This window comes from Talpa occidentalis, unplaced genomic scaffold (assembly GCF_014898055.3).
Source record: "Talpa occidentalis isolate TD23 unplaced genomic scaffold, MPIMG_talOcc4v2.1 talOcc4.4, whole genome shotgun sequence".
In the NCBI taxonomy this organism is placed as follows: Eukaryota; Metazoa; Chordata; class Mammalia; order Eulipotyphla; family Talpidae; genus Talpa; species Talpa occidentalis.
In genome coordinates, this window is record NW_023604295.1 from 114,219,625 (window position 1) to 114,234,643 (window position 15,019).

The following is a 15,019-nucleotide window of genomic DNA, read 5'->3' on the forward strand; positions in this document are numbered from 1 at the left end:
ATAAATAAATAAATCTTAAAAAAAAAAATTGGGCCTCCCTGATGGCGCAGGCAGTTGAGCACCGCACTGTGAAGCTGTCCGCAGTCTCTGCAGCACCGGTTCGATCCCAGCCGACCAGTGAGAATCCCACATGGCGAAGCAGACCTCTCCTGTCCCACCCGCTGCTCCCCTCAGCAGTGTATTTCAGTCAGTCTGCCTGTTCTGTTCCCCGCTCTGTCTCCAGTGAATCCTCTCATCCTCCCTCGAATCTAAACTGTACCTGTTCTTGTATAAAAATAAATAAATCTTAAAAAAAAAATAGATGGGAGGCAGAATAGGTAAAGCCTGTGTACTTTAGGCTGAGTGAAACAATGTTTTCGGAGGGTAAGTGACAGGGTCTGCTTTGTGGGGAGAAGGAAGGTCCTGGAAAATAAAAGAAAGGGCAAAGACCCTCTACGTCTCACTTGCTTGGATGGTTGAATAAAGGTACTGCTCTTAACCATTGATCTAAATGAATATATTCATCTCTACAACAGCACAATGAGGTAGATACAAATAAGGAAATGAGGGCACAGAGAAGCCACACAGCATGTCTACAGTCAGACAACTAGGAGCAAGCAGAGTTAGAAACATAACTTATGTCTGGCTTTGTGTTAAGTCCTTCCTACAGTGTTGAATGACCAGACCTCACTGCCTCCACAGTATTAGCCACATGGAGAGCCCCACATCAGGCAGGGAAGCTTCCCTTTCTCGCTCTCTCTCTCTCTCTCTCTCTCTCTGACATACACACACACACACACACACACACACACACACACACACGCAATGCACATGTGCATGCACACCCATAGACTCACAGAGCCTACCCAACCAACACCCAAGGACCGAGAGCTGGCCTCAGCACTTGGGAGAGCAGCCTCTCAACAGAGTCCGGGCATCAGGACTATGGAGCCAGACCACCTGTCCAACCCTGGCTCGGCTTCTGAGAGCTTGTGACCTCTCTCAGCCACAGCTTCCTCATCTAAAATGACGCTTACAGTGCCTGCCTCACTGAATTTGGGCAATGATGAAATGAGTTACTACATGTAAGGCACTGAGGACAGTGAGTAGCTGTGTGTCACATATATCCAAGCCAGCAGAGAGCTGATAGGCCATGAGAAGAATCCCCTCCAGCTCCATTCACGTCATCACAAATGGTAGGGTTTTATCTTTTTGACAGCTGCATAGTATGTTATCATGTACATATATAGACCACATTTACTTTGTCCAGCCAGTCACGAATGGGCACTGGGATTGTTTTCATGAGTTTATTGAAGTTTGAAACTATACTCCTAAAACTTGTGTTGTAAACCAATCATGCTTCAATTCTGGGGGAGGAGGGACTTTAGAGAACTATAAAAAAAAAACTGGGTTCTTCCATTAACTATAATGCTGAGGCAGGGGGTGAGGAGAAGAGGGAGAGAGAGATAGACACTGTGGTATGCAGTGTCTATTTAATATGCAGCGGGTATTGGATTTTCCCTCTTTCTTAGATACTTTGGGACCCACTGATTTATTACCAAACATCTGGATTCCTGATTTCCATTGCACCATGGAAAGAGGCTGACAGCAACCTATATGTTCACTTCTGTCCAGCTCATCAAATGTTCACTGGGAACCTGCCATGGACCCCAGGGAGACAGGAAGACAAATTCCATATGGCCCTTACCCTCAAATAGTTTACAGTCTAGATAAGGAGATAAGGTGTAAACAAATAGCTCTAATATAAAGAAGATGTGATCATTGCTGGATTAAAGATTCAAACAAAATGCCACAGAAACCCAGGAAGGGAAATGTGGCAAGAACACTAAGAAGTATGTACTTGCTTTTTATAAAACAATCTGGTGGTAATCATCCACAGCCTTAAAGACGCTCACAATCTTTGACCCAGAAATTTCACTTCTAAGGATCTATTTTGAGGACATAACCAGAAGCATGCATAGATTTATGTGCAAAGACATATTTATGTCCTTTATTATAAAGAACATGGAAAACAAAGCATATGTATAATAATCATACTACAGGTAAGAGGATGGGGAGTATTTCAAATAGAGACAAGGGACTGTGAAAAGACTTTTGCAGGGCAGCAGCTCCAAGCACTGAAGGAAGGACAATGAGAGAGAGACAGAGAGAGAGAGAGAGAGAGAGAGAGAGAGAGAAAAGAGACCAGAGGAGAATGAAGGCCAAACCATGTGAAACTTGTAGGCTGCAGTTAGCATTCTGCTCTCCCTTGCTTGCCCTAAGGACCACAGGAAAGAAGACTTTGCCATATTTTACATGGAAGGGTAGCAGGATCACATTTGGGTTTCCAAAAGAGCTTCTGAGGTCCTCCCTGGTGGTGCAAGGGGTTAAACACTGCACTATGAAGCAATTTGAAGCCTCTGCAGCATGAGTTCGATCCCCGGCCGGCCAGGGAGCAACCCACATGGTGCAGCAGACCTCTCCTGTCTCCCCCACTGCTCCCCTCAGCAGTGTATTTCTGCCCGTTCTGTTCCTCACTCTGTCTCTGGTGAATCCTCTCAACCCCTGCATCTCTGGCCTGTACCCCAGCTCTTATAGGCATAAATAAATAATCTTTTAAAAAAATTTTAAAAAAGAGCTTCTGATTGTAGTTTGGAGAATGCATGCCACGTGCAGGAGCCAGTCTGAGTGCTTTTTACCTGTGTTCGCTTATTTAACCCTCCCCACTATATGAGATAGGGAAGCTTAGACTAAGTGAAGTCAAGTAATTTGCTTGAGGTTGCACAGCAGTAAGAGGTGGAGCCAGCAGTCTGTGCCAAAGAACTTAGTCATATGCTAAGATTGAAGTACTTATGTGATATAGACAGACCAGTTAGGTGTCCTTGCAGTAACTCAAGGGAGAGGATGGAAGAGGATGGGAGAGGATGGAAGAGGATGGGAGAGAATGGAAGCTTAGAGAGAAGTGGACTGTGAGATAAGGAGAGAGGTATTATTAGTAAAACTTGTGATAATTGAGGGTGATAAGGGGTGGGGAGGGGAGCCAGAGGGTAAAGATGGGTCAAGATAACTCCTAGGCTTCTGGCTTGCCCTGCTCTGAGAAAAGGAGCAGAGTATTAAGTACATGTACAAACATACTATATACACACACACATATGGACCATGTGTGCACACTAGGCAGAGACAGAGAAAGAGAAAATGGATGCACACAAAATAACAAGTGTCTCTCTTTGAGTAGAGGGCTAATGGGTTACTTTTATTCCTCTTTTATGCATGTGTACATTTTAAAAATTTCTTTCAATCAATGTATATTATTTCCATAATCAAAGTAAAATCAGTTATACCTCCAATATTTTCATCAATGCAAGCACAGTGACCTGGGTGTGCCACACACATGCAGACTAGCAGGCATCCCCTGCAGGCGCCTTCGTGGAGTGAAGTGTCTGACATCAGGCTGTCCATCCCAGGCAGGAAATGACAAGCAACCTTCTACAGCCTCCTGGGCTTGCCCTCCTCAAAGGCCAAGCTCCTCGAGAGGAGCAACCAGACCTCTCTGAGAGATCTTGTCTTCCTGCACTGCAGAGCGAGAAGCATGCTTCCAGCAGAATCTGGAACTAGCCACCCAGAGGGTGAACGAGGAACGAATCCTCCAGTGGCCCCACAGTGCATGGTGGGGTCCCACTGGCCACTACATATCCTGCCAACCCCCTGGTAGGTTTCCTGTCCCGGTAGGATGTTGCATTTATCTTCCTTACAGTCCAGGTGTAGGCCAGAGGGTAAATCCTACAGAAAAAGGTTGGGAAAAACAGGCACAGAGTCCCTAACTAAACCCCATTAAGAACAAAGTTAAGGTTCAGAGGATAGCATCTACAACAGAGAGACTCCAACAAGGCAGGAGACTCTGGCCAAACAATCAGGAGCCAGGGGCTCAGTCTCGGTGTGAGCCAGGAGGTACCCACATTATCCGGGTAGCAAAGTATACTCCCTGAGGTTGGTGGGAACATGCTAAAGAAGTAGGGGTTCAGGTGACCCCAGCAAGAAATTATCCGTCTCTCCTGCCAGAGACTTCTCCAAGACACCAGCTACCTGCATTGTCTTTGGAGGGGCCCCTTCGGGTTTCTGGAAAGAGCAGTGGCAGATTCAGAGTCAGCACACCTCAGTTCAAATCCAGGTTCTGTTACAGGTTTAAAAATGGTTATCATGGCAACGGACTCATAGGGTTACTGGGAGGCCACATGACAGTGAGTGGGCGCCACTATGCCTGGCATGCAGAGTCACACAGTATAGGGTTGTGTCTACTGGAGGTGGTGGCTGGGAAATGCCTTCCAGGGGCTATTCCTGAGACCAAAGGATGTGCACACTACACACACATGCACACACACACACACACACACACACCATATGTGTCAACATTCACATTAATAGTTAATGACATAAACCGAATCATAACCACTTAGATACACACAAGCATGCACAACCTGTTTACTCACAAACATTCTTATAGTCACAGTTAATTATATACATAACTTGGGGGCAATTTGCAACTTACAGAGTGGCTTTTCCCTGAACCTTATCTCATTTGATAATCAAAAATTACACCATGAGGTAGATAAGCTAATTGTTATTATCTAGTTTTTACAGACAGTAAAACTGAGTTTCACATGACAGAAAGTCTCCAAAGACGTCGTTAGTAAGAGACAGTGTTAGATCTAAACTCAGTTCCACACTGTATGCTTATTCACTCTGCCACACATCCTCCCAGGACTTAGAAACTCTCCCACATCCTAATCATCAGCGATGCCCTCATGGTTCTCCAATTGTTTTCTCTGTGTTTTCAAGTATGACAGCAAAGGTCGTGCAGTCATCCAAACATGGTTTTGATTCCCATCTCCCTGTTGCAAGCTGTGTGGCCTTGGGTAAGTTGCTTAATGTCTCTGGTCTCATTCTCCTAGCTATAAAAGGGGGATAATAACAGACCATACCTCACAGGTGTGAAAGCTAAATGTAAGAAACATGCCTGACACAGAGGAAAAGTTTAACCAAAGTTACTTTTGAACAGTTCGATTTTTCTAACACATGCTAGCTCATGGAGTATTGGACATACTCTTTTGAGAACCTCCTAGAGCATAGAGCTGGACACAACCAAGCCATTTGTTGACTATATAAAGATGAGTCTCAGCTCAGTCACGAGCTCGCTGTGGGACTCTAGGTGAACTGTTTCACCTCTCTGGACCCTGCCTCTCTGATCTGGTAGTGTTCTGGGGCAGAGCGGATTGACAAATTCCATTCACAATAGTAGCAAAGGGGCGTGGCCAAGTGCACCAGAGGGAGTCATCTGGTTCGAATCCCCAGCTCCACCTTGAGCAAATCACACACCCTCCAGAAGCATTCATTTCTTCATCAGTAAAATGAGAGTGACAACACTGACTTCATGGTGCTCTTGTAATGATTAAATGGTACAAGGTGTGCAAAATTCCTGGCACATGATGAACATGCAATGAATGCCATTGTAGTGGAGATGGTTGTTATTTGATTATTGTTGTTACTATTAAGCTTCTGGCTTGTCCAGCCAGGAGCCCTGAGCAGGCAAGATACACGCCCAGGGTGACATGGATCCTGTCTAGGTTAAAATCACAGCCCCCCTCTCTCTGGGACTTCCCCACCTGCCCAAGGCCCCCATCCAAAGAGCAGACCAGCCCAGCAGGAGACTAGCAACTTTCTGGAGTTCCTGGTAGAGGCAGGCTGCTCAGCAGCCAGCTCTGTTAAAGCGCTGTCTGCACCACCACCCCCACCGCTGCCAGGAGGACTAGGTGATGCTGAGACCCTCCAGGGGAGGGCCTGGGTAGAGGAGGGAGAAGAGAGAATCTTGGGGCCGAGGAGAGGAGGAGGCAGCAAGGAGTTGAATGTTAACCTTTTTCTCTGCTCTGACCTCCCCTGAGGCCATGCTGCAGCCAACTCCAGTCTGGCCACTTGCCAACCCTCAAGTGTTGCCTTTAGGTTGGGGAACTCAGCCGCTCCAAGGTGCTGACCTTCCTGCCAGGGCCACAGCAAACACCTGTCACAGGCTTGAGTGTCAATGACAGGTCCTAGTGAGCGGCATTAAGGTTAACATGTGCATTAGTGTGCTCTGCCCTTCAGAGGTCAGGGGGCCCATTCAAGCGGCCCATTTAAGAGGCAGCTGGAGGAGGGGGCCACTGCCACCCTTCAGTCCAAGCAGGTGGCTGTATTACTAGTGCTAAAGTCCTCCCCAGTCATCCATGTAATTGAAGTAACTTAGGGGATTTTCTCTCCCTCACCCCAGAGCAGGAGGAAGAGGAGGGAGTGAGAGGAAGCCACATTTGTCTTAAGCAGGTCCTGCTGGCTTGCTGCTGGGAAGGTGTGCTCTCTCTATGCTTGGGGGTTACAGGAGAGGGTCAAGGGTCACTGATGCGATACTGTAGCTCCCAGAAGTCTTCTTCCATTAACTGTGAATGAAGCCTGAATATCGTATGAGTTTAAAACCACCCTCTTCTTCCTTAAGTTCCCAGGACCAGCTAACCCCTCTCCCTACTATCCTTGGATGGACCTCCTCTCTTCGTTTCTTCCTGTTCAATTTCCAGGCCTTTTAATCCTCACAGCAACATCCTCCCCTGACCACCCACAGAGAGCCCACCTATCTCCACCTTTAGACCCTGAGATCCCTCATCACTCTGAGAGAACAGAAGAGATTTGAACCAAAGTCCTCCCCGAAGCAGAAATCACCAAAATCAAGACTAAGACTTTTAAATGAGGACAAGTACTGAGCAGAAGGTCAGGTTGGTAATTGCCAGGTGCCACAAAGGATTTTCAGAAACAAGGAAGGATTGCTTTCCTTCTGGTCATTTAACCATCAGGAAAAGTACAGAAAGGATCCACTTCATCCCAGAAACAGTACTAGGTATTGGGAGGCCAAAAAACAGTCCCTGATAAAGAAACTGAAAGATAGCTAGGTAGATAAGGAGTATATTCAGGATCCTTGCTGCAAATAAAAAGGTGAAAGATGCCAAAACTTATATATAGGTAAATAGCCATGGGACCAAAAGGAAGGGAGAGAACATTAGCCTCAGGGAGAAGGAGGGAGGGGTTCTTGGAGGAGGCGGCATTTGCATCTTGAAGGATGAAAAGATCAGGATGTCAGGCAATGGGGACCTTACAAGGTGGAAAAAAAAGAGAATGCAAGCACTTTTAGAGGGTGATGTGACAAGGTGTTCCTGACCACAGCTTGCCCTGAGTGTGCCAAGCTATGACCTAGAAGTCAGGAGGAGTTATTACAAAGATAGCTGCCCCATATCTAGAAAAATGAAACAGGTGTCCCTGAGAAAAAAGTCCTGATGCTGATTTTTAGGGGTCTGCGCATGTGATACATAGTGGGTGGTGTTATTATTGTAAAAGATGTCAGGAATAAACCACAGGCCTCTCCACAGATGCCAGGGCCAGATGGGAAGACTAGCAGTATTTTGACCTCACTTGCACCCTGTGTCCCAAAATTTTCCCAAAGCCTGCCCCCAGAAAGTCAGACACCAAGTGCTTTCACCAGCAAAGCAGAAAAGGGGAACCAGAGTTTAAACAGCACCCTCTATCTCCCACCAGGGCAGTTTTATTACTCACCCACATATTATTTCCCCTCCTTCTCACAGGCCTCCAAATCACCATGAGGTCTTTTTCCAGATGTGGAAACTGAGACCCTGTTGCGCAGCTTTGACCAAAACGGAAACAGGGGTAGTGGTGATGGTGATGAGGAGTATTTACCCTGGCTAAGTACTAGCTACATGCTGAGGCCAGGAGCTCTGGTGACCCTCACCTCATTATAATCTCCATTTTACAGATGAGAAAAGTCAGAGAGGTTAGAGAATTGCCCCAAGTCACACAGTGAGTTAAGAGGTAGAAACAACCAGTAAATCACCCCTTTTTAACCTAACACACCAAAGACGGTTTGTAACTACTAAGCCCAGTCCAAATGGCCTTAAAGGCTGGATCAAGGCTGGGGGAAGAAGACAGGAAGGAGTGTCCTCACCAGTGAAGCCTGGAGGGGTGACTGGAGAGACCCATATTTCAGGGATCCACTTGTGTGTCTTTGCAGAAGAGAGAAGTCCCTTAGGGCTGACAGGGAAGAAAGTCCCAGGGTTTAACCCTGAATGTGGCCTGAACCCACATTCCAGCCTGGGAGAGCTATGAGAGGAGAAAGAAATCAAAGCAATAAAACTTCCCCTCCACCTGGAGCAGGTAACCAGGGAGGAAATGAGGCCAACAGCAGTGTATCCCTTGATCCATATTTCATAGGAGAGACCATAACAATTGGACATGTCACTCCTGAAAACCAGAAACTCAAAGCAATTTTAGATGAACTTTCAGAATGATGAAACAAATGGCCATGTTCGTGTTATACTCCAAATAAATCACACCAAAATGATAGCTGTAATCCCCAAAAGTACACAGAGAATTGATTTTACTATGACACTTATCATGATGAACGGGCACACCCCTGGACAGGCCCATCTTAAGTGGCTGCTGCTTAAACCCTGCCCTCCCAGGCCCAGTCCCCCTCCTGGGCATGGTCCCTGGCTGCTCTCAGAGCCCTGGCATGCAAAGCTTGGCTCATGAAGTTGAACTGAGACCTGCCCAGGTCATACTTTGAGGGTCACCTGAAGCTTCCACAGCACTGGGTGAGTCCATGGGCAACAGAGAGGGATGTAATGGACCAAGCTCCTATCTGAAATAGAAATGGGCCTGGCTGGCTGTGGTGTCTGGGAGAAGGGAGAAAATATCCAGCATTTTCTTGGTTGACTACTCAATCTTCACTACCTGAGAGCTGGGTATCATTCCATACTCCCCTTTTCAGATGAATTAATTGAGGCTTAGCAAGGCCAATTTACCCAGCAATTTGAATAAAGGTCTTAGTGGTGTCAAATGGAGTCTCTTCCCAGTGTGTCCTGCTGCCACTTGTGGTGCTAAATCTTGCCCAAATCTAGGCAAGCTTTGATTCATTCACTCATTCACAGGTCAGCAAGTATTCCTGGAGTGTCGTGGGGAGCCAGTCTCTGCTTCACAATACTCACCACTAAGTAGAGGGCTTGACACAAATGATTGAAAATTGCAAAGGAGAAGCAGGCTTTCAAGGAATATCATGCTGGCCCATCTTAGCAGGGAGCTGCCTGATTCAGGGTATGCAGAGCAGTCTTGCTCCTGGGAGGTGACACTAAGCTGGGAGGCCAGGGATGAGATGGTATCAGTCAAGCAAAAGGGGGAGAGCCCAGTGGGACCAGGTCTGGAGGTAGCCGGTGACTGCAACCGAAAAGGGGGTGAGGCAGGCAGCTGTCTGAGCAGGGCAGGAGGGCAAACTGACACATTAAGGAGCCTATCCCCGTTATGATGCTCTGGAAAACCACTGCCAGGATTCAGCAGGAGGATAGGATCAGATTAGTGTTTCAAGAGCCCACTCCAGTACCTACTCAGAGATCCTGCTGAGCTTAGTCAGGTCACAGGGAGACTGAGCTTGTTTTCAGATGGGCAGCTAAGAAGGTATAAGGTCCCATACAGGAACATGTACATTCTGCTAACCGGAGGCCAGGACTCTATCACTCACCATCAAAGCCTGCTGTAAGACAGAGAGAGCAAGGAGTAGATAGAACACGTTCTGTAAAATAGGCTATAAAAATCAACTCAGAACAAAATCAAAGAGAGTTTATGAAAATAAAAATAGATGATGTTTCAGAATTAATGTCATAAACAAAATCTCTAGCTCTATATTGTCATGTGTTTTACACCTCCAACCTCAGGGCTAAGATAACTTTAGCTTTTTGTTTTTTGTTTTTTGTCAGGGTTCTGTGGGTCTTTTTCTGATTCATTTTGTTTTTTGTCATCTGTCTTTTGATTCCTTAATGCAACTAGTACAACCTCATTTCTGCTTCTTACTAGCTTTGTGACTTTGGGCAAAAGCCTTGACTTCTTTGAACTTTAATCTTTCCTTTGGCTCTAAAATGTGATGATCCTATGACACCCAGAGATTCTGTAAGAAACAAACACTTTTATATCAGACAGTGACTGCTTGTCAAATTCAAGCCGTGGGAATTTATGATCATTCAACTCAGAGAGCAAATAACGGGAAAGACCTTCTAGCCCCCCAAGACCCCCAGCATAGGCCTGCTGGGCTGCAGAGTCTGACTCAGGGGAGAAGACATACTCTTAAGGCAACATCCATGACAACTTGCCCCACGTATCCAAAGATGAGGATTCATGGGGCAGTGATCAAAATCCAGAAATCCCAAAGTTATAAAAGGACAAAAAAAATGGGAATTAGATAATTAGCTCCCAAAAAGATTCTTCTCTCTTGCATTCTCCAAGGCAAACACTTAGTGAACCAAACTAGAAAGAAGAGAAATTTTAGTAATGTCATTCACCTGCCCAAACAAATTGAGAGAACAACAGTAACCCCAGTACAACTTAGCAAAGCCTAGATACAAGCTCCTACCAGATATGTTCAAACCTGTAAATTTCACACTTAAGTAGTAAAGGATGAAAGCAGATTTAAGGGGAAAAAAGTCATTTTCCCCAGGAGAGAGGAAAGTCAATCCCCAGGAGCTTGTCTTGAATACTTTTACAATCAAGTTAATACATACCAACACTGATGGAGGTATAAACCCTTCTCATGCTTCTAGCTCTTGTGCAAATATAAAATAAAAACACAATAATAGAATAACTACAATTAAAAGCACCAAACCAATAAAATTCATATTAATGATGTTCATTTATTGTGATGGATAGTGAATGACTTGCAGAAACTGAGTGTCTGGTGTTGGGCTTACTAGCGGAAAAATATCCTTGCTTTAGCATTCACTCATTGTCCAGTTCATTTCCTTGGACTTTAACATGATGGACCATCATTTAATCCAGAGGTCAGCAACCATTTCTTGTAAAAGGTCAGGCTGTAAATATTTTAGACTTTTTGGACCATAGGGGCTCAGTCACAAACTACTCAACTCTATCGTTGTAGAATGAAATCAGCCTTAGACAATGGATGGGCCTGGCTGCATTCCAATAAAACTTTATTTACGAAAACAGGTGCCAGGCAGGATTTGGCCCAAGGGCCATAGTTTGCTGACTCCTGATTTCATCCATCATCTTTATTATGTCATCATTTGGCCTTTTGTCTTTTAACAACGAATTTTGCTTTTAACCATTGATTTATTATTTTTATGAATGAGTCAGTACAATAATTCACTCCAAAATTCAGGCTTTAAAATTTAAAAGAAAATTTTCTTGCCTAGTTACTACTTACTCATTGCTAAAGAACTAGTAAGTGAGATAGAAAGCAAGCAGGATTTGAGCAACACACCCTCTCAAGTGGGAGTGGAGACCTGTGTTCTGTGTGCAAATTGTTCCTGGACTATGTGGCTGTCAGTTGTCTCATTTCTTTTCTCTGAAACATCAACAGAATACCAGACTGTCCTTTTACCTTCATTGGACATGGACATGTTATTTAAGATTGTCAGTCTCTGCCTTTTTCTCTTTGTTATACCATTCAGTCATTCAAACAAACAAACTACAAAGAAAAATCTTGAGCCTGCCCAAATTTCAGGCACTGTTCTGGGCACTAGGTAGGAATCTTAAGTGAAAAAAGAAAGAGAAACAGACCAAAAATCCCACCTTGACAGATCTTACATTCAGATTGGAGGGTATGACATGGAAGAACCTAAAATATAAACAACATATTAACACCTCAGTTGTGCTGTGCTCATGAAATCAAGTCTTTAATAAACAATCTAAGAACCCGGCCTCTTCAACACATTAAAATGATCTCCACTTGTAAAATATCATCCTAAAGAGAAGTGTCATGTTTTCAGCATGTACAGTTCAATGATACAAATAGGAAATGTTTATTTGGTTTGACCACTAGGACAGGTCAACCTAGGCTGGTTTGCCAGCCTCATGCTATCACTTTGGGGGCTCCCAGGACACCACTGGGGTCCAAACATAAATGCACCAAAATGAAAGAGCACCACTGCCTGGTATGCGCAGAGGTCCTAGACTCTGCTGCAGTGTTGCCCAGACCTCCGTCTCTGTCACAGCCCTCACCGTGGTCCTTGGAGAAAAAGCAGGCCTAGTGGTCTTGGAAAACAAGCAGGCCTAGTGGTCTTGGTGGTACCGGTTCTGCCCCTGCAGACTGTGGAAGTGGCCTGGGGAGTCTCCGTTCCCTGTATGTAAATCTGGAATGACAGGAATGCCTCGCCTGTCTCCCTTAGAGGATTCTTACAAGAACCAAATGAGATAAAGTACAAGAGTTTTGAAAGCTAACCTGCTAAGAGCAGGTGTGGCCCCAGGAAAAATAAAAACCCAGAAGCCTCCAGAGCGGTCAGGTTTGTATTGATATCCAACTTAACCCCAAGCACCTGCAACCACTGACCTAGTCTGCTACCCAAACTGTCCTCACCTTTGGCCAACCAGGTATAAAAGTGACCTGTCAGCATGATGCAGCTGTGTTGTTACAATTGCTACTGTTACATTATCATTATAACTGCTGATATCACTATAATTTTAGTGTGTTAGAAGAACTTTAGGTTCAGATTTCTCAGGTGCCCACATAGCTGAATCCTCTTAACAAAAGGGAGACCCTTATCTGTCTTCACTTTCAACTTAACTTCCTGAACATAATTCATTACCAGCCCCAAGATTTCTCATTTTTCTGACAAAACCTTCCTTAGACTGAAAATAGATATTTTCCCTATTATCTTTTGCTTTAATCCATTTCAAAAGCTCATTGTCTATTGCATTCTCCTTGTAGTTGGGGAGAAGAAAAGAGCAAAACAAAACAAAACTCCATAATACTGCCGACTAAATTCTGCAGGATTATGGAGCTGAAAATGAATGAATATTCATGTTTGTTCCACGTGAATATGCAGGAAGCCCTCTTTCCTTACAACACTCAAGCTGTGCTCTGCACACACACCCTCATCCTGATCAGTGGGCATACACTCAAACCCTGTTCTGTGAGAGCCCAGAATCAGAACAGACGAAGTGTCACCACCCACTATGCCCTCAGTACCCGGATGGCACTGTGCTAAAGCCTCAGCATCCTCCAGGGCAGCCTACTGAACGCCCTCTGGGGGGCAAGCCCTCCTCTGCTGTATGTACACCCATAGGGACACAAACTTGTAGACTTCTTCTCTATTCTCTCCAATTGTCTCTTCGGCCCCAGAGTCTCTGATCACAGAGCAGTTATTCTCAATCAAAGGCTGCTGGAGGAGTGCCTCACAAGTGCCCAGGGCAATAGCCTGAGGTGCACAGAGCCTAATAATAAGGTAGTTCCCTGGAGGAAGAAAATATCATCCTCCACGCTCCCCACCTCCTAGTCATTGGGCACCCCACTCCCAGGGGGAAGCTCAAGTCAGACTGCCCCAAGAGAATAAGTCCCCTAGGATGACAACATTTTCAATTTACTCTCTGATTCTTTTCTTTAATATGTGTGTTGTGTGCTTTTCCCTTTGTCAAAAGAGCCCAAGTCTTTCATTTTGCCTTTTATTTGTCTTGCTGCCGGTACAGTGAAAATGTATTGGCTTTTCAGTTAGTGATTACACATCATCACATACCCAATTTATAACACCATGCCCCAAAGAACAGATGTAATAAAGCAAGGGCAGGAAGTAGCAACCTTATAAAACAGAGCTGCCGACTCAAAGGTCTTTGCATGTGTGCAGGAAAGAAAACAGTGCCTGCACAAGGCCTGGGCACTGGTATTTTGCAAATGATTGCAGATGTTATGGACACAGTTCCACAGCCAGTTTCCTAGCCCAAGGACACACGGTCTTTGGACACAGTGCACCTTGGGGAAGGACAGCATCCACTGAATCATTGAATCCAACCCAAAATAGGTCCAGGACCAACCAGCCTCCCAAAGTTCAGGAAGTCTGGGCTGGGAGGTCAGTTCACCTCCCCATAGTGTGCAGTTCTATGCAGTTGTTCCAGAAGTTCTCTGGGTCTCAGACATTAAATCAAGCCTTTGATGGCATTTGCTAGTGAGACTTCCCAGGGTCCTTTTCAGAGCCCCCCAGATTGCAGGCAGGATCTCTAAGATCCCAGTACAAGTATCCTGGGTTCCATGACCATATGAACTGCAATTATATCAACAGTTTCTAATTTTTCTCTTTTGTTCTGTATAGCTATATGTAATTTATTTGTATGTGGCGTAATTCAGAAGAGTCTTATCAAAGGAAAGACCTTCGTTTCAAGCTCAGGGCTAACACTCTCACCTTGGGGCCATCCCTTCCCTCTCTAGCAGCCTTTCCCTTCACTCAGAGTGGCCTTGGGCCCAATCTCAAGGGCGAGGTGTGGAATCCCATCTTCCTCCTGGCCCAGACCTACTTGGCTGATATATTTTGCCTTTAGGCCCAGAAGCCCAGATTCCTATGGGAAACAGTACAAACCTCCCTGGACAGTAGGTCAGAGGACACCACAGACCAAAACATCAACACCCTGTGCTGTTCCTTCTCTTTTGTCTCCAGAGTGACTGCTCACATTTTTCTCTCACACAAAGCTCAGGCCTTCCCAGAGTCCCCCCCTGCTGTCAGCCTGTGTGAGAAGAGGTCTCTCTTTTTTTTTCCTTTTTTTTAATTATTTAAATTTTATTTTTACATTCCCCTTACAATTACAACCCCCTTATTTTGACCCCAAGCCCTCCTTTCCCCGCCCCCCACCCCCCATAGAGTATCTCTGGTTCATAGTTGTTTGTTGATTTGGGTATTTTCTTTCTTATAGTTATTCTTTTTCCTGGTCCCTTATTTAAGTTTTCTAGATTCCTGCTATAAGTGAGACCATCCAGTATTTTTCTTTTTCTTTCTGGCTTATTTCGCTGAGCATGATCCCTTCCAGCGTCATCCATGTTGCTGCAAATTGCATGTGTTTATCTTTTTTGAATGCTGAGTAATATTCCATGGTGTATATGTACCACATCTTCTTGATCCAGTCATCTATTTTTGGGCATTTGGGTTGTTTCCCAAGCTTAGCTATTGTAAACAGTGCTGCTATAAACATA